A 22,751-nucleotide genomic window follows, 5' to 3' on the forward strand; every position below is an offset into this window, starting at 1 on the left:
CCTATTGTCATTTGGTGGCAGAAGCCAGAGATGCAGTGCACAGGTGAGGTGCCTCCCTAAAAACATTCCACCACCACACACACACACACACACCCATAGAGAAATGCTGTGCACCTCAGGCCGGACAGTGAGCTTCTGATCTTCTCTGGAGGCAGGAGGCAGCATGGAGAAGGTCCAGGTTCCCGTTCCTGGCCCTGTGACTCATTTCCTAGCCTGCTTCCTCGTCATGGGGTGGGGTAAAAACAGTGTCCCCACTTCACAGAGTTCAGACAGGACCGGATCTGTTGACAACCCTGAGGACTCTGGACAGTGCCCAGTGTGCATGGAGTGCTGGGCAGCTATTTGCTATTCCTGCCTGGACCTCCAGTTGAAACTGCTGTCCCTGCAGACACTTGCCTCATGACCAGTGGGCACATGGCCATGACTGAGAACTTTGGCTCCAGCGTGGGCAGCCACATGGTTCCCGGGCTGAGCCTCCCTGGTGCCAGCTCCTGCCCTCGCTCATCAGAGCCTCCTGGAAGGCTATTCTCCTATTCCTTTCATCAGCTGTCTACTTGCTTTTTTTGTGTGGGGGGGGGGCACAGGTGTGGCATATGGAAGTTCCCAGGCCAGGGGTTGAATTGGAGCTAAGCTGCTGGTCTATGCCACAGCCACAGCAACATCAGATCCAAGCCTCGTCTGTGACCTACACCACAGCTCACGGCAATGCCGGATCCTTAACACACTGAGCGAGGCCAGGGATCAAACCCGCAACCCCATGGTTCCTAGTTGGATTCGTTTCTGCTGCGCCACGACAGGAACTCTGTCAGCTATCTACTTGAACCACACTTTGTCCTTTCCTCTTGGTCTCCACAGTTGTATATGTGTATTGTTGCTTCCTCTTTTAGCTGGTGGTACTCAAAATGCAGATTCTTGGGCCCCACTCCAGAGCTTCTGGGCCAGGAAGTCCAGGTGGGCGTCAAGAATCGGATTAACCTGATGCTGCTGGTCTCCCCGGAGCCAGCCTCTAGCTCTGCTGGTCCAGTTTATGCATCTCTGGTCCTCAGTCTCAGAAGGCACGACACTCGTTAGCATGTTTCAGCTGATCACCATCTGGCTCGGGTACATATATTATCATTTCTAAAAATCTACTTAAAATTCCACATTTATATTTTCTTCCAGCTGGGGTCACACCTCAATCTAGAATAGATGATTGAAGGTGAAGGGTGACATTGCTTTTTTTTTTTTTTTTTTTTCCAGAAAGTGGTGTGGTAGGAAGCAGGGACTCTGGGCTGAAACACAATGACGTGGGTTTCTAGCCTCAGCATCATTACTAGCCTGCTGTGTGACCTTGGTTGAGTCCATTAACCTCTCTGGGCCTCACTCTCCTTATTTCTAACCTGAGGGGGTCAAACAGGTTGGACTTGCCAAAGTTCTCTTCCAACTCTAAATGTCTGTAGGTCTATGAGTCTATTTAAATGTGTTGACAGCATTAGAATGGCTAATTAATGAGTTTTTAGTGGGAACACAATTAGGTGATAATGAAGGCCTCGGGAGTAAATCTCCACTTCTTGTAATGAGCAAGCAGATGAGAGCTGGAGTGTGTTTTCACCTATTGGAGCCCCTGGGAAGAGGGAGCCTAGACCTGCAGGCTCCTACCTGGGGACTTAAGGAGGCTGGGCATCAAGAACAAAGCTCCATTTAGAGGAAGCTAGGTGGCACTGCCCTAAAACAGGATGGGTCACCTTTGCGGGGTAGGCTTGGAGCCCTGTGGATGGAGAGGAAGTTTGGCAGGTCTGCAGTCCTGGGGATGCCGACTCCTGCCTCACAGCCACTTCCAGGGCACTTTACCTGCCCGCTCCTGTTTAATCCTCTTACACCTGGTGAAATAGATAAGCATGGGATTTTCTCTCTTCCATTTAACAGATGAGAAGTGGAGGCTCAGAGGAATGGCTCAGGCAGGATCAAGGAGCTGATAAGTGATAGATCAGGACTGAGCCCATGCTTTTTGTTTCCCAAGCCCAGGTCCTTTTCGCTCTCCCCAGCTAGCTCCTCCTGCCTGGCAGGCCAGCTCTGCTGGCTGCTCCAAGTGACCCCGGGGTGGGTCTCTCAGTTCAGAGTGCTCCAAAAGGGTCTGCAAGACCACCCTGATACATGGCTTTGTGGGCCGGGTTCTGGGGGAGGGAAGGATCAGGCCGATGTGGGGGCAGTGGTGGCCAATCTGTGGTTGGAGGCCCAGGGAGGCTCCTTTGAGGGGCCTTCTTCACAGACCATGGCCCTGCCTCCGAGAACTCTGCACAGCTGGGCTTGTCATTGTGCCCAGCACAGCCGTGCCTAGCACAGCAGCGCCCAGACCATTTTTAATGACCATCTAGGGTTGCATCTAAGAGGTGGGTTTCTCTCTTTGCTGAGTCTCACGGTTTGTCACCTGGGGACAGCCATCCCAGTGAGGATGAGAAAGAGTGGCCCATAGAGCTTGGGGGAATCTCTGTCCCCCGGTGATGACCTAGCAAGGAGAGCAACCCACTCTAAGTGGCGTGGGGGAGGGACAGGGCCTCCTGGGCTGAGGGCGAAGCCCTGGAGCAGATGAACGTCTCAAAGACTCTGCCTGCTGGAGGCTGGCTGCAGAGATACGTGACCTTGACCTTTCCTTCTAAGTGAAATAGGGCGCAAGCTTTATGCAGACATGCAGCATCTTTGCTGCAGAGGGAGGGAGGGAGCACGCTAGCCCATGTTTGTCTGGGTTCTGCCCTAGAAATGCTCCAAGTAATAAAATCAGGATGACTTAAGAAATTCATTACCCCTCTTGGGCTCCCACCGCCACCCATGCACCCTGGTGGAGAGAGGGGAGAGGCCTAGGGACCCAGCCAAGTACTGTGGCTTCAGTGTCCTCACCTGTAAACTAGGTGATGGCGTGATGTGGGTGGTCTTGAGGTCCCCACCTGCTCAGACCTCAGGCAGGTCTGGAGGAGGTCTTTTGTGGCAGGGGGGAGATGCAGAGGATGTGTTGAGAACAGATGCCAGATAGAGAAGAGAGGAGGGTAGAGAGAGAGGAGAAGAGAGAAAACTGAGAGAGGAGAGAGGAGCAGAGAAGAAAGCCAGGATCCAGTGAGAAACAGAGCTGGCAATTCTAGTCTCCACGCCATCACCGACAAGTTGAACCTTCTGGGCCTCCGTTTCCACCTGAAAAGGGGAGCTGAGGATCCCCACCCCACGGTGTGACAGGTAAACCAAGCAGGTGACAAACCATAAGGTGCCACACAGCGTCATGTGCTGAATTCATAAGAAAAAGCCCTGAGAAGCGGCAGGGCGGATGGGGGTGGGGAGCCAGGGGAGCTTCTTTCCTAGGGATGAGGATGGAGGACAGTGGGTAGAAGTGGGAAAGACACGACCCGAGATGGACAAAGGAAGAAAGAAATCCCTCCCTCTGTGAGGCTGCCTGTGTTCCCGCTGGGAGACAGAATCCTGGGCCGCCGGTGGCCAGCTGTGCGAGGAGACTTTGCCTGGGTGGGAACAGGCCGAGGTGGCTAGTGCAGGCGGGGTGCTCCTCCTGCTTCCTTCCCAGAGGCTGGGGGGCAGGGAGAAGGTATTCAGGGTCCCCATGGAACTTCCCAGTGTCCGTCAGAGTCAGAACTCTTGAAGGCTGAGGATCTGGTGTGGTCTGCATGGTCAAAGCCCCTGGCAGAATCCTGGACAGGAGGAAAGGGTTCAGAAGGCAAAAAGGGGAAATGTGGATGGAGAACATTCTGGAAAGCCAAGCCAAGACAGGACCCTGCATCCCTGTGGGCCCAGCTCCGTGCACAGTCCCTCCTGCTGCTGCTCGTGCCTGGATCTCCGTCTTGGCATGAGGCGAGGCCAAGACGGAGCATGCACAGGGCTGGGGTCAGGGCAGCCGGCTCCCCTGGCAGGCGAGATTTATGATTTGGCTGAGCTGGGGAGAGAGGGAGCCTGCAACGATCCACAGGATGAAAAGCAGCCCAGTGTTTCCTCGAGGCGCCACGGTGCCAAAGGCAGGGGCATCCATCTGGCCTGGCTGTGTAGTACATTTGTCACCCTGGAGCCTGGGTCCTGGCTGGCCTCCCTTCTGCCATCTGTAGCCACAGCCCTCGCCTTCAGCAGCCTCCGCCGCAGGGCCTACAGCCCCAACAGGTGCTCTAAGGGAGAGGGGAGCCTGCTCCCTCCCTTGGGACCCTCTCGTGCTCAGCCCTCCAGCTGGTGTCTCTTTACCCTCCCTTGAGGATAAAAAGCCTGGTGTTAGGGAGGTGAAAGGCCCTCAGAGCCGGTACTGTAGTTTCACGCTGGGCTGTCAGGAGCACTAGGGCTCCTCCCAGCCACTTTAAGGGTTGTGAGAGAGGCCAAGTGTCTGGGGTCGAGCTCTCTGCCCACCAGTGCTTCTATCTGATCTAGAGGTAGATGTAGATGTTCTAGATAAAATTGCATTTGAAAAATGGGTTCTGCTGCTGAAAAAACAACATGCGAAGACCACAATGTGGTCTCATTTCAAAGAGGAAGATAGAGAGGGTCAGAGAAGGCCTGCAGCCCATCCAGTTGTTGGCAGAAGAGGGATTAGAACCCAAGCCTTCTGGCTCCCCCCCGCCCCGGCAGGATCTCTCCATGATACTGGGCCGCCTCTTTTGAGGTCCTGGCCTGAGCATGCATGACAACAGCTCTTCTCCACGCCACCAGTGCTCCCCCTTCCCCCTGCTATCCAGCAGAGCCAGGCCCACCCCTTCAGCTTGGCTGCCATGCCCTCTTCACTTTTCCTCTGTCAGAGAGGCCTTCAGGATATAAACCACGTGCAGCCCAGGCAAGCGGGTTTCAGGTATGAAGCAACCCCTCCGTGGTCAAGCTGTGATTGCAACTTCCCCTGCCCCAGGCTGTCTCCAGGGCCAGGTGCTCAGCTAATACACCCCACCGCTCTGGCCCATGGGCACTGGTGGCTACGGAGGGTTTTCTGGGGGTGTGTGGGCCATTTCTTTACTCTTCTTTTGGTGTCTGGAAGAACCTGGCTGTCTTCTGGCTTCTGATTGTTGGTGTTGATCCAGCCTCCCATGGTCCCTGAATTCCATTGCCCCCCAAACCCCAGACTAACCTTCTTCCTGGGCAAGGGACTCTCTCTGCCTTCAAAGCTCTGTGCTCTCCTGTGATTCTGTGATTCCTCCAGACCCTGCCAGTGTCCATTTCCCCAGCCTGGCTCACTCTGTTTTGTGTTCTGCCTCCTCTGCAGGGCTCGCTTTTCCACTACGCCCATCACCCTTCAGCCTCCCCTCTCTGGATGTATACCTTGTCTCTGCTCCATCTAAACTCCTTTCTTAGCCTCTTAGGGCCGGGCCCTTCTTCTTCAGGGAGCCCACGTCCCCTTGCGGAGCCACCACATCCATCCCTCACTTGATCCTCACAACCATGCTATGAAGTAGCTCTTAATATTCCCAATTTTCCTATGAGGACACTGATTCTCAGAGGTTTAGCTGTGTGCTCAAGATCACACCTCCAGTAAGATTTAAAGACTTGGTTCTGCCTAACCCTGAGCCTGCACAGTTACCTGTCACACTGAGCTGCCTAGGTGGTCACCTTGTGTGGTCCAGCTGATGACCTTTCAGCCTGGGGCAATGGAAGCCGATAGCGCTAGTGATCTTTCTCCCAAGCACTCATCCCTCTACCAGATCCTCCCCCGGCTGGGAAGCCCCACAGTGGCTGGCTTCTCCTCCCCTAGCTAGGACTTCCAGGAGGGTGCTGAGAGGGGAGCAGTGGGGGAAGGCTTCTGGGCTCACCACCTTCTGGAGAATGTGCCTTGCGGGGTGGGGACAATGACCAAAAGGAGGCAGGAAAGGACCCGGACTGGAAGCAGGAGGGATGGTGCTGCAGACTCTTTTGTGAAACGCTGCTTCTTCCAAAGTTGTTACCCAAGAGTCTTCGGCAGAGGAAGCTGACTGCTGACAGCAGCAGCTGTGGAGGCGGCAGAAGCGAGGGGTGGCATTAGCACCCTCAGGGCGGGAGGAAGGGAAGGTGTCTCCCGCCTGTTCTGGAATCTGAGTCTCTCACCACCCATTCCCCACCCCCACTCTGTCTCAAAATCCAGGAGAGAGAGGGGCAGACACCCCAGGAAGATGCATATATTCTGCCTCTCACACCTGGCTCCTGCTCTTTCTCTCTCTCTCCCACACTCCCACCCACCGACCCCACCCCCAACACCCCAGACCTCTCATACTCGTCTCTCACATGCATGCATGCACACACAGCCTGTCACACTCTTTCACACACACACACACACAGTCCTCTCACTTTCCCTCTTTTGCTCATCTGTATGTGTGTGCGCGCACACATACACACACACATACGTGCACACACACATACCGAAACTCTGAAAGGTCTCTGTCTTCCTAAGCTGAGCTTTAGCATTATACCACTGCTTTCTGGTCCAGCCAAAGTTGGAGTATTTCTGGAATGAGCAATCCACTCCAGGAGAATATAGCATCCTAAAGCATCCTCAGGCGCCTTTGAGGAAACTGGGAGAGGAAGCCAGCCTTCCGTGGGGTGGCTGGGGCTTGGCCAGAGGACCGCCCGGGCGCTGGTGATTGGTGTGTCACGGCTGGGGCTGCGAGCTTTTTCCAGCGCTTTTGTCTGGCGCTGGGAGCGAGGCTCGGCAGTGTGAGGGACGATTGAGCCGTTGGGGCGGGCTGCTGCGCTGTGTCCTGCTTTCTCTGCGGCTGGACTGAGCTGCTGGAGCCGCCAGGAAGGATGGAGATGTTTTCTTGCCTAACCTGAGTGCAGCAGCCTGGGCTGATTTTACAGGGAAGTGCTTTCTCTCTTGCAAGCAGGACCACAGTCCTGGTCCCCAGGACTGAGAAACACGATCGGGAACCGAGCCCTCATCAGCCCAAGGAAGCCTCCAAACCCTTTCAGGGACCTGGGAAGCAGGCGTACCTGCAACCCCAGTCCAGCTCCCAGGCAGGGGCTGGATCCTGAGGCTGGAGGTGAGGGGTGGGAGAGCCCGCTGCTCCCCTGGGCTCTGCCGGACTGCTTGCTGTTGGTGCTGGCTTCCCCAGGATCGCTCCTCCTGCCACCTCTGACTTCCCTACACCGCACCTGGGGCTCTGCGAGCCCATGGGGGAGCTGCTGGTGGTGAGTACCTGGACAGATGTCCCTCTGCACGTTCCTTGGCCATGCCCACATGAGCCACAGTGGACCAGCTCTTTGGCTTGATTTTCAGAGACTAGACCTTAATCGGCACCCCCTCATGCCAGTTGGGTGGGGCAGAAGATCTTGGGAGCAGGGCCAACCTGGAGGAGGAGGTGTGGCATCAGGGGATGGGGACCCCAGGTATTTTTCTCAGGAGTAAGGAGACCCTGGCAGGAGAAGCTTCTCTCACAGCTCCCCTCTCCTTGTTGGGTGAAGATGTGTCTAAGGTGTGCAGAAGGATGGCAGTCAACACGCCGCCAACTCACAGGTGCATCCAGCTTTGGGGTCAACGTTCACTCGGGCTGTCACAGCCCTGCTGGTTGAGGGGCTGGGAGCGCAGAGTGAGGCTGCCTCTTCTTTCCCCACCATGTGTCTTGTCGTCACCTCCCACCCTGACATCACTATCCTGAGGCCACTGAGAAGGGCCCTTTGGTCCTTCTGCTTGCTCCCTTGGACCCATGGGCGGCTGGGCTCCTGAGGGCCAGGCACTGCTGGCACTGCCAGGAAAGGGCCTTGAAACAGCGGCCGGTCCCTGCCTTGAATGTACAAAGTGAACCATGATGATGGGGAGATGCAGTCCTTGGGCTGCAGGGATTCGCGTAGCCTGGCCCCTGCGTACCCCCCATCCAAATGGTCATCCTTGGTGGTTCGGGTTGTTTGCAGCTTGACCTGCCTCTGTGAGTAAGGAGGGCTGGAGGCTGCTGCAAGCCGAGGGCAGTCTTGCTTCTTATGCTCCCACCTGGGCCCTCAGCTAATCCTTTGACGCCACAGGGATGCCCATCTTTGCGGCATGCCAGCCGTGTCTGTGATTATGTTTTCTACTCCTTGGCGATTGTACCATCTTTGCTGATATTTCCATAGGTTTCATGCAATGAGTATTTTTGAACACGACGACATCTGAGGTCTCTTTAAAGAATATCTCCAACTTTCCAGAGGTTGGTGTGGGGGACGACTCTGTACCCCACTGCTCCACCATATATGATTAGGATTCCAAAATTGTGGCACAGTTGGTTGGGAATGGGAAGCAACAGGGTTTAGGGCAGGGTTTCCCAACAGCAGCACGGCTGATATTTGGGGCTTGATAATTCTTGGTGATGGGGGAGGGGTGCCTGTTTTGAGCCTTGCAGGGTGTTTATCAGGGTCCCTGGCCTCTTCGTATCAGTAGCACCCCCCCCTTTTGTGATAACCCAAAATGTCTTTAGCTAAGGGCACAATTACATCTGTTGAGAATGCTGGTACCCAGTGCTGCCACCTTCCCTCCCTTAGCCCTCAGGTGGCCTTTGGCCTCATAGGACTGTGTCTCAGCATGGCCAAGTGAAGTGGACACTTCCCTGCCTGGGATCACCAACACCTGAGCCCTGGGCTCCATGCTAACTCATGTTTCCATTCAGTTTAGGCTGAAGATCACATCTAGTCCTCTCCAGCCTCCACCAGCTTCCAGACTTTCCTGGTTCACACATGGTGGTGAGGCACAGGGGTGCTGAATTGTACCTCTACTTGTGGGGGATGAGGTCTGGGAAGGAAAATCCCACTGCAGGGCACCACTCTTCCCTCCTGACATTTGCCCAAATGCCAGAAGTGGCATGGAGGCCGGGACAGCTTCAGCACCTGCAGCGTGAGTGGTGCACACACACTTGCTTGCAGCTTTCTGCATCCCATGCCAAGGGAATGAAGTGGAGGTGAGCCTGACCTTGGGGAGCTTGCAGAGTGAGGCAGACATCCTGTTAGGTACCAATAAGAAATAAACCAATCAGGGAGTTCCCGTCGTGGCTTCATGGTTAATGAATCCAACTAGGAACCATGAGGTTGCAGGTTCGACCTCTGGCCTTGCTCAGTGGGTTAAGGATCTGGCATTGCCGTGAGCTGTGGTGTAGATTGCAGACGTGGCTTGGATCCCGAGTTGCTGTGGCTGTGGCGTAGGCCGATGGCTACAGCTCTGATTCGACCCCTAGCCTGGGAACCTCCACATGCCTCTGGAGCAGCCCTAGAAAAGGCAAAAAAAAAAAAAAAAAAAGAAAGAAAGAAAGAAAGAAAGCAATCAGGAGGATGCTGCCCCTTGCTTGGATTAAATCTCATCCTTTTAGGAAAAATATATCCGAGGAAGAGCAAACAAGGGGAGAAGCAGCCTCTTCCTGTGTATCGCAATCTCTGTAGGGTCATGGTAGCTTTGGTCTTCATCAATCAGGAGAGCTTCACAAAAGAGGAGGTGTTTCAGAACCTGAAGTGTTATAGACATAGACAGGAGCCAATGGGGAGAGAGAAAGGGAGAGGGGAGAGAGTGATCCATGGGGAGACGGGGAGAGACACCCTTGGATCCCTTTGTCTGACAGTGAGTTTGAGGGCAGGTGGAGAAGCTGGCTGAGGAGTACCCTTCCTTCCTCCTTGAGTTGGCCGGGCCAGCCTTTCCCCCACCCCGTGTGCCTCCCATCCATTCTGCTGAAAGTTGTCTTCAGAGCTAGAAGGCAGGCTCTCCCCACCCCCAGCACAGAGGAGGGACTTACAGGAAGCCTCATGGTATAGAGAAATTATGGCCAAATTCTGATTTGTGGAATAGAGCAGAGAGGTGCTTCAGGTGGCACAAACCAGCAAATCATCACCTAATCAGTCTGCTGGGCTTTGAAATGGCTTGTGTGAACCACTTGCAGCAAATTTTATCTCCTAATGATGCTTGATTCTGGTGAGTAAATTTTCAGTCCCCAAACAACGTCCTCTGAAGAGCAGGGATAAGGAGGGGGCTGCTCAGAGTTTCTGGTATCTATAGTCATCCCCGGGGAACTCCAGTGTACTGTCCTTAGGCCTCAAGGTCTCACCTAACGACACAGAATCTGCTTCCCCCAGCAACTGTTTGGGAACCTTTGACCTTCCCCTCTTTTCTTGGCTTGGACTCCCTCAAGGAGCCAGTTTTCTCAGAGAAGCTAGAAGGGCATTGGAGCCAGGGAAAGAAATCTCGTGGTATGGGCAGCTTTGGAGCAATGAACAGCTCTGTGATTTGCAGCTTTGGGACCAAGAGTGTTGGGTCAGTGCTCTGCGATTTGCAGTTTCATGGACTCAGGGCAGAGCTGAATCCCCACCTACTACATGTCTATTCTCTTCTGGGCTGGCTGGTCACATAGGAGCCCAGGGTCCAAAGCAGGGCCAGGCCTGAGTTTCTGTAACTTCCAGGATGACATGAGACTCACCCAGCGTGGAACAGGGACAGAGAGGTCACTCGGAAGGCCGCTGACCACAGAAGGCACAAGCCTGTGTAGCTGAGATCAGCCACAGACCAGGAAGCCCATGAGGGGCCTTGCTGGGCTGGTTCGGGTTCAGCTTACAGGGAGAGGCCATCATGCAGCTCTGTACGAGGGACTTTTGTCCCCAGCACCTGAATCTGGGTAGCATCATCTGGGCCTGGGAACTGGATGGGTGGGCGAGAGAGCTTCTGATAGGGCCGGGGGTTCCCAGCCCAGGGCCCCACATAGGGGTATTGAGTTTGTCAGAACAGGTGCTGGTCAAAGAAGATTTTTTTTCCCTAGGAGCCCAAGGGGAGAGAGGTGGAAAGGGCATTTGGAGAATTGGCTGAGTAACAGGAGCCCCACTGGCCATCCCCAGCCTGGGAGATTCATGCTAAAAACTTAAGCAGATGTTACTCCCCTTGACGAGTGTGCTGCGGGCAGAGCCCACTTCTGCAGGAGCACTTCTGCATTCAGTTCTTTATCCAAGCTCTTACTTTACTGAGTTCTTAGGAGCCCTGTGCGATATGACGCTGCCTCTGGCTTTGAGGAGCTCCTGTCGGGAGGCTGATTGAGCCATGGTGGCCCTCACACGGCTATGGGAGCCCAGCTGAGGTCCAGGTTAATTGTGTTTCTGGCTGTTCTCCCAGCAGAGCTCTCTAGGTCCCACCCCAAGGTTTTCAGGCGATAACTGAGATGTGGGGTCAAGTCACAGCTGGAAGCAGCTTGGCGGGGGTGGGGGATGCTCCCAAGTCGCCAGGTCCTGGACAGGGTCTTGTTAATCCCTGCCCCTCCACCCCCCACCCCCCTCCACCTCCGAGAACTGGCAGGAGGCTCCCCAGTGCCCCTGACTCTCTGCTCTGGGTTAATTGCTTTCCACAATCTGTTTGCTCCCCACCTCCCCTCCTCCTCTGCTGTCTGCTTGTCCTGCTGTGGGGCTGATCACAGCCTTCCTGATGCCCCTTTGGACCCTGCAGGGGGACCCAGGTGGCCAGTGTTTCTGCAGATCCTTCCTAGACAGGTGGAGGGATGGAGAGGGGCTGTGTTTGGTTTTAAGCTCTGGTGTCTTTCCTCTCCTTTTAGACTCACGTCTATGTTCTCCTCTTTGGGTTGCAGATAGGCTCAGGGAAAGGGGCTGATAGTACAGTTGGCCCTCTGTGTTCACAGATGCAGAACCTGTGGATGTGGGCGGGGGAGGGCTACTCTACTACACTGTTGTATGTAAGGGCCTGGAGCATCCTCAGACTTTGGTGTCCACAGGGATCCTGGAAACAATCTGAAGGACAGCTGTACCTGGCTCTACCATTTAAAGCCCTTATGGGAGTTCCCATCGTGGCTCAGTGGAAACAAATCTGACTAGGAACCATGAGGACAAAGGTGTGATCCCTGGCCCCGCTCAGTGGGTTAAGGATCCGGTGTTGCCGTGAGCTGCGGTGTAGGTCCCAGGGAGGCTCAGATCCTGCATTACCGTGGCTGTGACATAGGCTGGTGGCTACAGCTTTGATCAGACCCCTAGCCTGGGAACCTCCATATGCTACAGGTGCAGCCCTAAAAAGACACACACACAAAAAGCCCTAATGCTCATTCCTCATATATAAAATGAGGGGGTGTTCTAGAATAGGGGTCCTCTCAGTGTGGTCCTCAGACTGGCACTATCAGCATCACCTGAGAGCATGTTAGACAGGCAGATTCCCACAGACTCAACAACTCCAGTGTTGGGTCCTGGCAACTTGTGTTTACCATGTCTGCTGGGTGATGCCAATGCAGCTCAGGTTGGAGGACCTGGGCTCTGGAACATCTCAGGGAGGCCCCTTGCAACTGCAGCTTTCTCCTTACCCACTTTACAGGAACTGGTGACTTGCAGAAAGGCAGTAGCCACATCCTGGAGCACAGCGAGTTATCTTGAGAGCATCACTAAATTCTCAAAATTATAAAACCAATACAAAACCAAACCCAATCCACTGTGCATACCCTGACTTTTTCCAGAAAGGAACTCAAAGTGGCTTCCATCCAAGTCCCATTAGGGAGGAGCACACAGGGTGGGGGTGGGGGGGCATCTAGTGAACGGGACACCTGCACTTCACACGTGAACCTGAGAACTGCCTCACAGGATGCCCAGCTCTGATCCAACCCTCCTGCTCCTACAGCGTGAACTGGCCAGCCCTTTCAGAGCCTCTGGAGAGAGCACTGCCCAGGGACTTTAACAAGCCTCTTCCCACCAAGGAGCAGAATGCCCTAACCCCTCGCTCCTGCTGCTGGCACTTAGCCCATCGTCAAGTGAATTCAAGCAATACTAATAACCCGTTTGCCAGTGAGAAGACCTCTTGCAGACCCCTAAATCCTCCTGGCTGGGGTGCTGATAACAGGCTCAGAATCCTGTCCGGCCACCTGCAGTCATTCACAAAACAGCATGTCAAAGGCCCGGTGCTGGATTGGATTGTGTGATGACACCAAAAGAAATAGAACTTTTGTCCCTGCCCTCCGTGAACCAGGTGTCTAGAAGGGGGTCAGTGCCACGGTCCTCAGGGCTTACTAAGGGTTTTCTCCCTCCTCCTGCTTTTCTCCCCTCCAGGCCTCTCCCTCACCCAAACCCTGTCCCCCTGCCTCGGTGCTGAGGGCTCCATTGGTTTCCTGGAGGTCCTCAGCCTCCCCCTTCCCCCCGCCGCGCTGATCGGGGCTTCATCGGGTCAGTCTCTGCATCTCACTTTCCCTGGTTCTGTGAGTGGCCCGGCCCCGGCTGAGACCTTTCCCGGCCTTTCTCTGGTCTCCAAGGAGCCTGCAAGAAATGCAGTCTGAGAAAACAGCCTCCCTTCCCTTCCCCCACCGCTCTGTTCTCCTTGCCCACTCCCCCCAGCTCCCCAAGGTTCCCCAAAGCCCGCTTGCTCCCTGCCCTCTCAAACTCATGTTTTATGCAGGAACATCCCCATTCTCATGGAAAGTGCTGCAAAGTTTGGGAAAGAATTTCAAATCTCTTTTGAAGAGGGTGGAGCAAATGCGGGGTTATAGGGTTAAACTCAGCTAGGAGTTTTTTTCTTGGTTGAGTGGATGCCCCTTCGTGTGTGTGTGTGTGTGTGTGTGTGTGTGTGTGTTTCTTGTTTCCCTCCTACACTGCAGGGAGGAGGGGGAGGCCAACACACAGACACACAGACAGACCTACACACGCATACATGTGTCTGGAGGCTGCCTCACCTCCCAGTGCCCCATCCTGCCTTCTGGGGAGCACCAGGAGATTCTTATCTTGGATTTAAACATTCTCAGATATTTAGAGGCAGGTGGAAGAGAGATTGGTTTTTCAAATACTAGAAAGAATATGAACGTAGGTATAAAACGTTTTTCTTTTTGTTGATTTTTCACAAGATCTGATGCCCCTTTGTTTCGAAACATCAAAACAGTTGTATGCAATTGATTTTTTAAAAAATTAGAGGGAGTTCCTATTGTGGTGCAGTGGAAATGAACCCGACTAGTATCCATGAGGATTCATAGTCGATCCCTGGCCCCGCTGTGTCGATTAAAGATGGGGCGTTGCTGTGAGCTCTGGTGTGGGTAGCAGACGCAGCTTGGATCCCTCCTTGCTGTGGCTGTGGTGTAGTACAGAAGCTGCAGCTTCAATTTGACCCCTAGCCTGGGAACTTCCATATACTGCAGGTGTGGCCTTAAAGAGCAAAATAAAATAGAGTAAAATAAAATCAGCTTGTTGAGTATATCATATTGTATGTTACAGCGTATTCTGCTAATAATTCCAAGTTTCCCTTTACAAAAGCATCTGCTCTTTCAGAAGTCTAGCAGCCCTTCTCTTCTACAGTTTTTTAGAAGTAGGCAGAACCTTGAACAGAAGACTCCATCTACAATACACTTAGAGTAAGACAAAGGACGGTATTATGTTTTCTGGACTTGGTGTTGGCGAGAAACAGAAAAGCACTTATTTTCAGAAAAGGAATTGTGGAAAGAAAAGGAGAGGGAAGTCTTTAAATCTCATTGAACCAGTTTGCTCCAAAGAACTTTATCTAATCAGCCTCATTCTCTGAGCCATCACCTTGAGTCATTTTTGATTCTTCCAGCACTTCCTTTTTATCCTCTTTCCAGAGTCCTAAAAACTGAAGATTTGCCTAGATTGAGACAATCTTCTCTCTTTTTTCACATGTTAATTTATCCCCTTGATTTGCACCCTGTTTTCCCAAATATGGTCCGTTTCTTTCTCATGCAGTAGGAGACTTGGGGACAGATTGGAGCCATACAATGGTGCGGCCATCAACTTGGGGTAGGGATTTGCTAGGGAGACACCCCTCTCCCCCAGCTTTTTTCTAGACCCAAACCCCCAAGTTGTCTGCTGTCTGCATGTTTTGTGTGTGTTTTAGTAGCTCTATTAAATGCTGCAACCCTCCCCCCGAACAGATCTGCCTCCAAATCCTAGGCTCAGTACTTTGACGACAAAAATTTTTTTCCCTATACTTAAAGTAATTTATTTTACTTTCCTCTGTACTTATACATGGAAATGTACTTGGATTCCTAGGAACAATTGATTTTTCTGTAGGTCACTTAGGAAGAAATGTCAAACAAGGTACATCATTATATGTGGACAAAAAGATTGATATCACTTGTTTAACAAAAAATCTTGTCATGGAGTTTTTAGAAACAGTTTGGGAACGTAAAAAACACCCCATATGAAACACTTTACTCACTCTGAAAAAGTTTCAGAATACATAAATAGATTTGAAATAATATATTTCAAAGAAGTCCTTGGGACCAAGCAGAGGGGAGAATTATTTTTTTCCCTTATATGTGTTTTTAGGGCCTTCCCATTTTCAGTCTTATCCCTGGGGAACCTCCCATATTGAACACAACTAGAAGAAAATCTACCTTTCTCTGCCCTCTCTATAGCTTCCTTTGTCATTATGCTGAAAGAAGAGCATTTATAATGTGCTCGGAATTGCATTAAGGCTTTTGGTTGGAGCAGGGGAGCCCAAGCATATCAGAGAGGGAGAGTAAAGTGTTGAAGACGTGGGTCCAAACCAAAGACCATAAATGCACATAGAGGGACATGGATTGTTTGGCAGTCCCCAGACAAGTGACAAAGAAAGAGGACTTCAGTGGCAAACCCAGACACCCTGCTAATAATGAGTCCATGCCCTGGCCTCAGTGGGAGTTGTTAGGCCACACCCAGGCGCTTTGCCAGGTATCTTATTAGCTGTGAGCATGGGGCGGCTGGGCAAGCAGATCCAAGGTGAGGGCCCACTCTGAGCCTTTGGTCCCATGTCTGTGGTTTTCCATACCTGGGGTGGCCCTATGTGTGTGCTTTGGGGAGGCAGCCAGTGAGAAGGGAGGGTGAAAGTAATTGGAGAATTACGGGTAAACCCTCTATAGCAAAACCCTGTAGGATAGTAAGGGTGGCTTCTTCTTCTTCTTCTTCTTTTTTTTTTTTTTTTTTTTTTTTTTTTTTTTGGTCTTTTTGTCTCTTTAGGGTGGCATATGGAGATTCCCAGGCTAGGAGCCCAATCGGAGCTGTAGCTGCCAGCCAGAGTCATAGCCACGCCTGATTTGAGCCTTGTCTGAGCCTTGTCTGCGACCTACATCACAGCTCACAGCCACGCCGGATCCTTAACCCACTGAGTGAGGCCAGGGATCAAACCCACATCCTCATGGATGCTAGTCGGGTTTGTTAACCGCTGAGCCACAACGGGAACTCCAAGTGTGGCGTCTATCAGCCTTTCCAGCTACTTATGTGTATCCCTCTTCACAGCAGGACCAGTTATGAGGCTGAGGAGCAAATGTCTTACCAAAGGCCAAACTCAAGAATGACCTGCCCGCCCTCCTCCTTCCTCTTCTCCCTTCATAGGGGTGTTCCCTGCCACCCCAGCCTCCCCGCTTCACGGCAGTGGTGATTGAGGAATCACAGAAGCGAGCTTTTCTTGAGCAGTTACTTGGTGCCAGGCTGAGATGACATGACCCTGGCCAACCAGGTGCTGCCAGATTCTTCGGTTCTTTTTGGTAAACATCAGTATCTACAACTATTAGGGTAGGGAAGGGCTATGGCCTCCTCCCCACCTCATGGGGAAAAGCAGTCTTAGGCCAAACTCTCCCTCTCTCGAGTCTTTATGAGTCAGCCCGCACAAAGCGCTCGTGCAGCCTGTTCTGGAAGCTCAAGGTTGTCCCAGCTCTCTGCCCTTTTAAGTGGCGCAGCAGCATCTGGCCTGAAAGGGTCCCTTGCGACAAATGTCACAGGGTTTGCCTAACCAGTGCAGGTGTCCTGAACCTTGAAGGAGATGCTGAAGGAAGTGAGGTTGTTCACCCCAAAGAAGAGCTCAGGGGAGAGGGCCCTGGATGACCACACAACTGATTGGTTATTTTTGACACACTGATGATTTTTTTTTGGGGGGGGTGTCTTTTTAGGGCTGCAGGTGCAGCAGATGGAAGTTCCTGGGCTAGAGTCAAAGTGGAGCTATAGCTGCCCACCTACACCACAGCCACAGCAATGCTGGATCTGAGCCGTGTCTGTGACCCACATCACAGCTCACGGCAATGTTAGATCCTTAACCCGCTAAGAAGGGCCAGGGATTGAACTCACAGCCTCATGGATACTAGTTGGATTCGTTTCTGCTAAGCCACAACGGAAACTCCTCTGATGATGTATTTTTTCCTTCCAGTGTTAATTGAGATATTATAAAATAAATATAGAAAACTACAAAATAGCTTTTCGGTATGGGTTATATAAAGGTTAGGGACTTAAAGCTTTGGCAGCTGCCCTAGAAGCTTTGTTGCATTCTAATCTCAACCTCCCCTGAAAGGTGGCTTGACCTCCTGTGTGTCTTTATGGTTTACCTTTGTTTCCACGATGATTTATTATACAAAAGAGGCGGGACCTCAGCTTTCTGAACCCAGAACACAGCATGATGCATGGAATCTGCAGCAGAAAAGATTTAAGTTAGACTGCGAAAAGAATTTCTAGGATTTTTCATTTAGACATGGTTCTGGTTGGGGGCTGGGAAATGAAGATCACCCCAGTTCTGGGGCCGCCTTCAAAGAATTAGGCTGGCTGCAAGCCCCGGCCCTCTCCAATCAGCAGGACATTGACGAGCCTCTGTGGTGGGGTGGAGGGATGGGGGCTGGGGACCCCTCATCCCACAGGGCCTCGACTGGCCAGCCTTGGAGGTCGCCCAGTGAGGGGACCCCTCCTTCTGCTATCAGAGGCACGCTCTTCCTCCTGAAGCCTCTAATCCTGCCGGAGCCGGTCAGAGAGAATGACTCTCGAAAGAAAGAATGACCAGCTGGGGGACAGGTCTGGGATCTGAGCCCACCCCATTCCCGGGTGACCAGGGCAGCCGAACAAATGCACTCTGGCTGCGGGCCCAAGGGACACCAGGCAAGGTGCCTGGAGGAAATGGGGCAGTGGAATAAGAGGAAAGTGAATGGTGTCCCTACTTTCCCTCCATTCAGTGTGTGGTTTCCATGGGGCCCCAAGTGTGTTTACAGGCAGCAGACCTGCATGGGGGGAGCCCTGGGGGGACCTGGGCTGCAAGGCTGCAGGGACGAGAAAAGGAAGGCTGGCGGGGGGCGGGGGCCGCGGGCAGAGAGGGCTGGGGCACTTGAAAAACCAAATAAAAAGTTGGCTGTTGAATGCTTTTTGCCAACCATAGTCAGTTCTTAATTATCCTCGTAATGGGAGGGAGCAGGGGCAGGAATGATTCACAGCAGCAAATAATCCCAAACCGTTTAAGCTACATGATTTTGAAAAGAGAAAGAGACAGAGATTTCCCTTCCTAATGATGTCTGGCTCAGGCTGATATTAAATGAGGGAAGTCGTAACAGTGAGCTCCCCAGGGATCAAGGCTAGAACTGGTCTTATTTAACATGTTTATAAATTATTTAGAGTTCACAGTTCCTGATTTTGTGAACGGGTGCCGGGAGGGGGCTGCAAGTCCTTCCAGGAGCCAGAGGAAACCCGCTTCCCTGGGTTATGTACTCACTGAAGGCAATTCCCCAAGTGGAAAAGGAGGAGGAGATGGGAGGTGCCAGGCCAGCCTGAGCAACCTTGTGGTGGGGGTGGGGGCAGGCACAGGTCAAGAGAGACCCCTGCTCCCTACAAGCCTGTAGCTCAAAGGAGTATGTGTCTCAGCTCTAGAACATTGACTGGCTCCCAGCTTCTCCCTGGATGGAATGCATTCAAGGCCCTCCATAGCAAGATCCCAACCTCCAATCCCGTCATTCCAGCCCTGCTCTGGGCACAAGGAACCAGAGCCTGTAAAACCTGGAGATTTGTCCCAGTCATACGGCTAAATGCAAAGCACTTGGAGCCATACCCAGAGTCCTGACTCGGAGTCATCCCTCCCTCCGTGTCGCACTGGATCCTGGCTGACTCCTAACACCATGCCTCGCTTTCCTGCCTCGCTTTCCTGCCTCTTCTCTATGTACCGTTAGGATCCTGTCGAGCTCAGGGGCCACCTCCTCTGAGGAGCCTTCCCTGCTCCAGAAGTGCTTTCTTTCTTTGCTTAGAATACGGGTGGCAAGGGAGTTCCCGTCGTGGCTCAGCGGTTAACAAATCCAACTAGGAACCATGAGGTTGTGGGTTCAATCCCTGGCCTCGCTCAGTGGGTTAAGGACCCCGAGTTTCCGTGAGCTGTGGTGGAGGTCGCAGACACGGCTCGGATCTGGCATTGCTGTGGCTATGGTTTAGGCCCTTGGCTACAGCTCCAACTTGACCCCTAGCCTGGGAACCTCCATATGCCGCAGGTGTGACCCTAGAAAAGACAAAAAAAAAAAAAAAATACTGTTGGCCAAGGTCAAGCTCATGGCCCGTGTCAAGCTCTGCCTGTGTGATAGCCTTGGTGCTCTTGTCTTGTTCCACCTGGACTCCCTGGAACTCCTTGCTTGGCCTCTTCTCTGCGCAGACCCCCAGCATGCTGCCTCACCCTTGGTGTGCACTGTCCAGAGAAATGGGAAGGGTGTTGGGAGTTAGAATGACTCTCACAGGCCAGGAGTGCCCTTGGGGACGTGGTGGCCCTATTTCCCCACAGAGCTCTCCCCTGCTTTTTTGCACAAGAAGCCATGCAGGGAGGGCTGGCTGCACAGGGGCTTGGGCTGGTGTCGGGTCCTTCCCTTGTTACAAGTGCAGCAGTGCCATGAAGTGCCCAATAGGAGTCTCAGCTGGGACCTGCAGTGTGACCACCTCTTCAGGTGTCACTACTGCACAAGAAGGTCTGAGAACTACTCCTAAAGGGCACAAGGGCAGCCTTCTGGGATTTGTGGAGGTTGTGTGGAGGGGAGTGTGCAAGCCCATGGGCATTTACACACCTGGATCTGTACGAGCCAAGTGTGTGCACCTGCCCACACTTATGGGTGCCAATCCTGTGAATGTGTCCATTCCTTCTTCACCAAAATGCCACCTTTAAGGTGACATATCTTAAAAAATAATTTGGTGGAGTTCCCGTCGTGGCGCAGTGGTTAACGAATCCTACTAGGAACCATGAGGTTGCGGGTTCGGTCCCTGCCCTTGCTCAGTGGGTTAACAGTCTGGCGTTGCCATGAGCTGTGGTGTGGGTTGCGGACTCGGCTTGGATCCCGCGTTGCTGTGGCTCTGGTGTAGGCCGGTGGCTACAGCTCCGATTCAACCCCTAGCCTGGGAACCTCCATATGCCGTGGGAGCGGCCCAAGAAATAGCAACAACAACAACAAAAAAGACAAAAGACAAAAAAAAATAATAATAATTTGGTGAGGGAGTTCCTGTTGTGGTGCAGTAGAAACGAATCTGACTAGCATCTGTGAGGATGTGGGTTCGATCCCTGTCCTCACTCAGTGGGTCGGCGATCCAGCATTGCCATGAGCTGTGGTGTAGGTCACAGACACAGATCAGATCCCTCATTGCTGTGGCTGTGGTGTAGGCCAGCAGCTGTAGCTCTGATTAGATCCAAATCCTGGAAAACTCCATACATCTCAGGTGTGGGCCTAAAAAGCAAAAAAAAAAAATTTTTGGTGAGGAGTTCCCACTGTGGTACCATGGGTTAAGGATCTGCTGTTGCCACAGCTGTGGCATAGGTCAAACCGCGACTCAGACTCCCTGGCCCAGGAACTTCCCTATGCTGAAAGCGTGGCCAAAAAAAAAATTTTTTTTTTGGTGACACATGCTACAGCATGGATGAACCTTGAGGACATTATGCTAAGTGAAAGATCAAATAATGAACGACTCCACTTTCATGAGGTACCTTAGAGTAGCAAAATTAGTAAAGGCAGAAAGTAGAACAGTGGTCACTAGGGGCTGGGGGAGGGGAGTAGGGAGAGTTAGTATTTAACGGGTACAGAGTTTCCTTTGGAGAAGAGGAAAGTTCTGGAGAGGATGGTGGTGATGGTAGCAATGTGAATATGCATAATGCTACTGTACCCTTAAAAATGGTTAAAATGGCGGAGTTCCCACTGTGGCTCAGAGGTAATGAAACCGACTAGTATCCATGAAGAGGCAGGTTCGATCCCTGGCCTTGCTCAGCGGGTTAAGGATCCAGAGCTGCTGTGAGCTCTGGCGCAGGTCACAGACAAGGCTCGGATCCTGTGTTGCTGTGGTTATCGTTTAGGCCAGCGGCTCTGCAGCTCTGATTCCACCCTTAGCCTGGGAACTTCCATATGCTCTACATGCAGCCCTAAAAAGCAAAAAACAAAGTAAAAATGCTTAAAATGGTAACTGTTCTGTATACTTCACCACAATTAAAAAGTTATAATAATTTGAGCCATTGCCTTGCCTCTGGGAAGGCCCCTGTTAGCCAGAAGGCTCGCTGGCCTTGAAGCTCTCCAAGGAGTTTGGGGGTGTGCTCACCGCACCCTGCCAGCATCCCACACCTGGGACAGGGAGATCTTCTGGGGTCCCTTGGATCATGAGCTAGCGACTGGCTTAAGAACAAAACAGAAATGATATTTTTTTTTGCACAGGGGAGTAGCTGATAGTAGAATCTGATAGAAAATGTATGTGACATCTGGAGTTCCCTGGTGGCTCAGTGGGTTAAGGATCCAGGGTTCAATCCCTAACCTGGGAACTTTTTTCCTTTCTTTTTCTTTCTTTCTTTCCTTCCTTCCTTCCTTCCTTCCTTCCTTCCTTTCTTTCTTTCTTTCTTTCTTTTTCTTTCTTCCTTTCTTCCTTTCTTCCTTTCTTTCTTTCTTCCTTTCTTCCTTTCTTCCTTTCTTTCTTTCTTCCTTTCTTCCTTTCTTCCTTTCTTTCTTTCTTTCTTTCTTTCTTTCTTTCTTTCTTTCTTTCTTTCTTTCTTTCTTTCTTTCTTTCTTTCTTTCTATTTATTTATTTTGCTTTTTAGAGCTGTACCCACAGCATATGGAAGTTCTTAGGCTAGGGGTTGATTCAGAGCTGCAGCTGCTGACCTATGCCACAGCCACAGCAACATGGGATCTGAGCTGCATCTGCAACCCACACCATAGCTCATGGCAATGCTGGACCCTTAACCCCTCTGAGAGAGGCCAGAGATGGCATGGGAACTTCTGCACGCTGTAGGTGTGGCCAAAAAAAAAAAAAAAAAAAAAAAAAAAAAGGAAAATGTAGATGGCATCAAAAGCTTCCAAGGGATGAAATGTCAGATCACCTGGTGGGTAGGGCCCGACGACAGGCCAACTTCGCTTTACCCCGTAAGTAAGGCCACACATTCAGGGAAGATATGTAAAGTTATGCCTGCAAGTTGTGAGTTGCCAGGGCCGTGCCACAGCTCAGCAAATCTCAGGAGCTGTTAGAAACCCTCCCCTAAAAGCTTTGGCCCTGTGTGCTTGTTTGGATGAAAAGACCAGCCAAACATTCAGGATTATGGTTGAGGGTCTAGGAAAGAGCCTGGCATTGGGTTCTGACGCGGGCAAAACTGGGTGTACAGCCCACGTTCCTTCTTTAATGTACTGTGTCTGAGGTGAGACTCAAATTCTACCAGGACTCCAGCAGGAAGGAAGCGTGAGGCGGTGGCCATCCCCTCGGCCTGTGGAGTCTGTGGCTGAGGTGACAGGTGGACTTGATCTCCAACATCCCTGAAATCAGATCGAGGCGGCGGGCAGCCCTTGAAGCTGGCAAAAGGCAGCTTTAGCACAAATGAAAGTAAGTGCTATTTACACAGCAGGTAGTAAACTTATATGGAACTCATAACCCCCAGAGGTGGCATAAGCTAAATATAGGAATAGACTCAGGGAGAGTGTGGAAATATTCATGGATGACAGGCCGTAATGGGTGTTTGGGGGGTGCTGGGCTGCGGGCCGGCTTCTGTGGTTGGTGTCCGATGGAGTTGTGTTTCTTCTGGGTGGCAGCCGGGTGCCCTCAGAGATGGAGGGGGCAGGCCGGGCTCTGGGCTTCAGATTTGGGTTCATATTTGGCTCACACTCTCTCTGCCTTGCTGTCTGCAGAGTGACAGGCGTCACTGG

General features: G+C 52.2%; 1 protein-coding gene across 13 annotated transcripts in view; it reads left to right on the plus strand.

Moving 5' to 3' along the window:
- The window catches only part of SEMA5B (semaphorin 5B), a 132,040-nt gene that overhangs the window by 31,735 nt on the left and 77,554 nt on the right, over positions 1 to 22,751 (plus strand). For 2 of the 13 annotated variants that reach the window (XM_084991001.1, XM_021070253.2), the window contains exon 1: positions 6,593 to 7,101. The exons of 10 other annotated variants lie outside the window; for them this stretch is intronic. The gene's annotated coding sequence lies outside the window, so the exon portion shown is untranslated. Of the gene's footprint in view, positions 1 to 6,592; positions 7,102 to 22,270; positions 22,432 to 22,751 lie in introns of those variants that run through there. One more of the 13 variants, XM_084990996.1, reaches the window with a different exon arrangement.

This window comes from Sus scrofa, chromosome 13 (assembly GCF_054392235.1).
Source record: "Sus scrofa isolate SSC_HxYL_T2T_F1_AM1 chromosome 13, Sscrofa_HxYL_maternal_Yorkshire_Landrace_v2.0, whole genome shotgun sequence".
Taxonomy (NCBI): Eukaryota; Metazoa; Chordata; class Mammalia; order Artiodactyla; family Suidae; genus Sus; species Sus scrofa.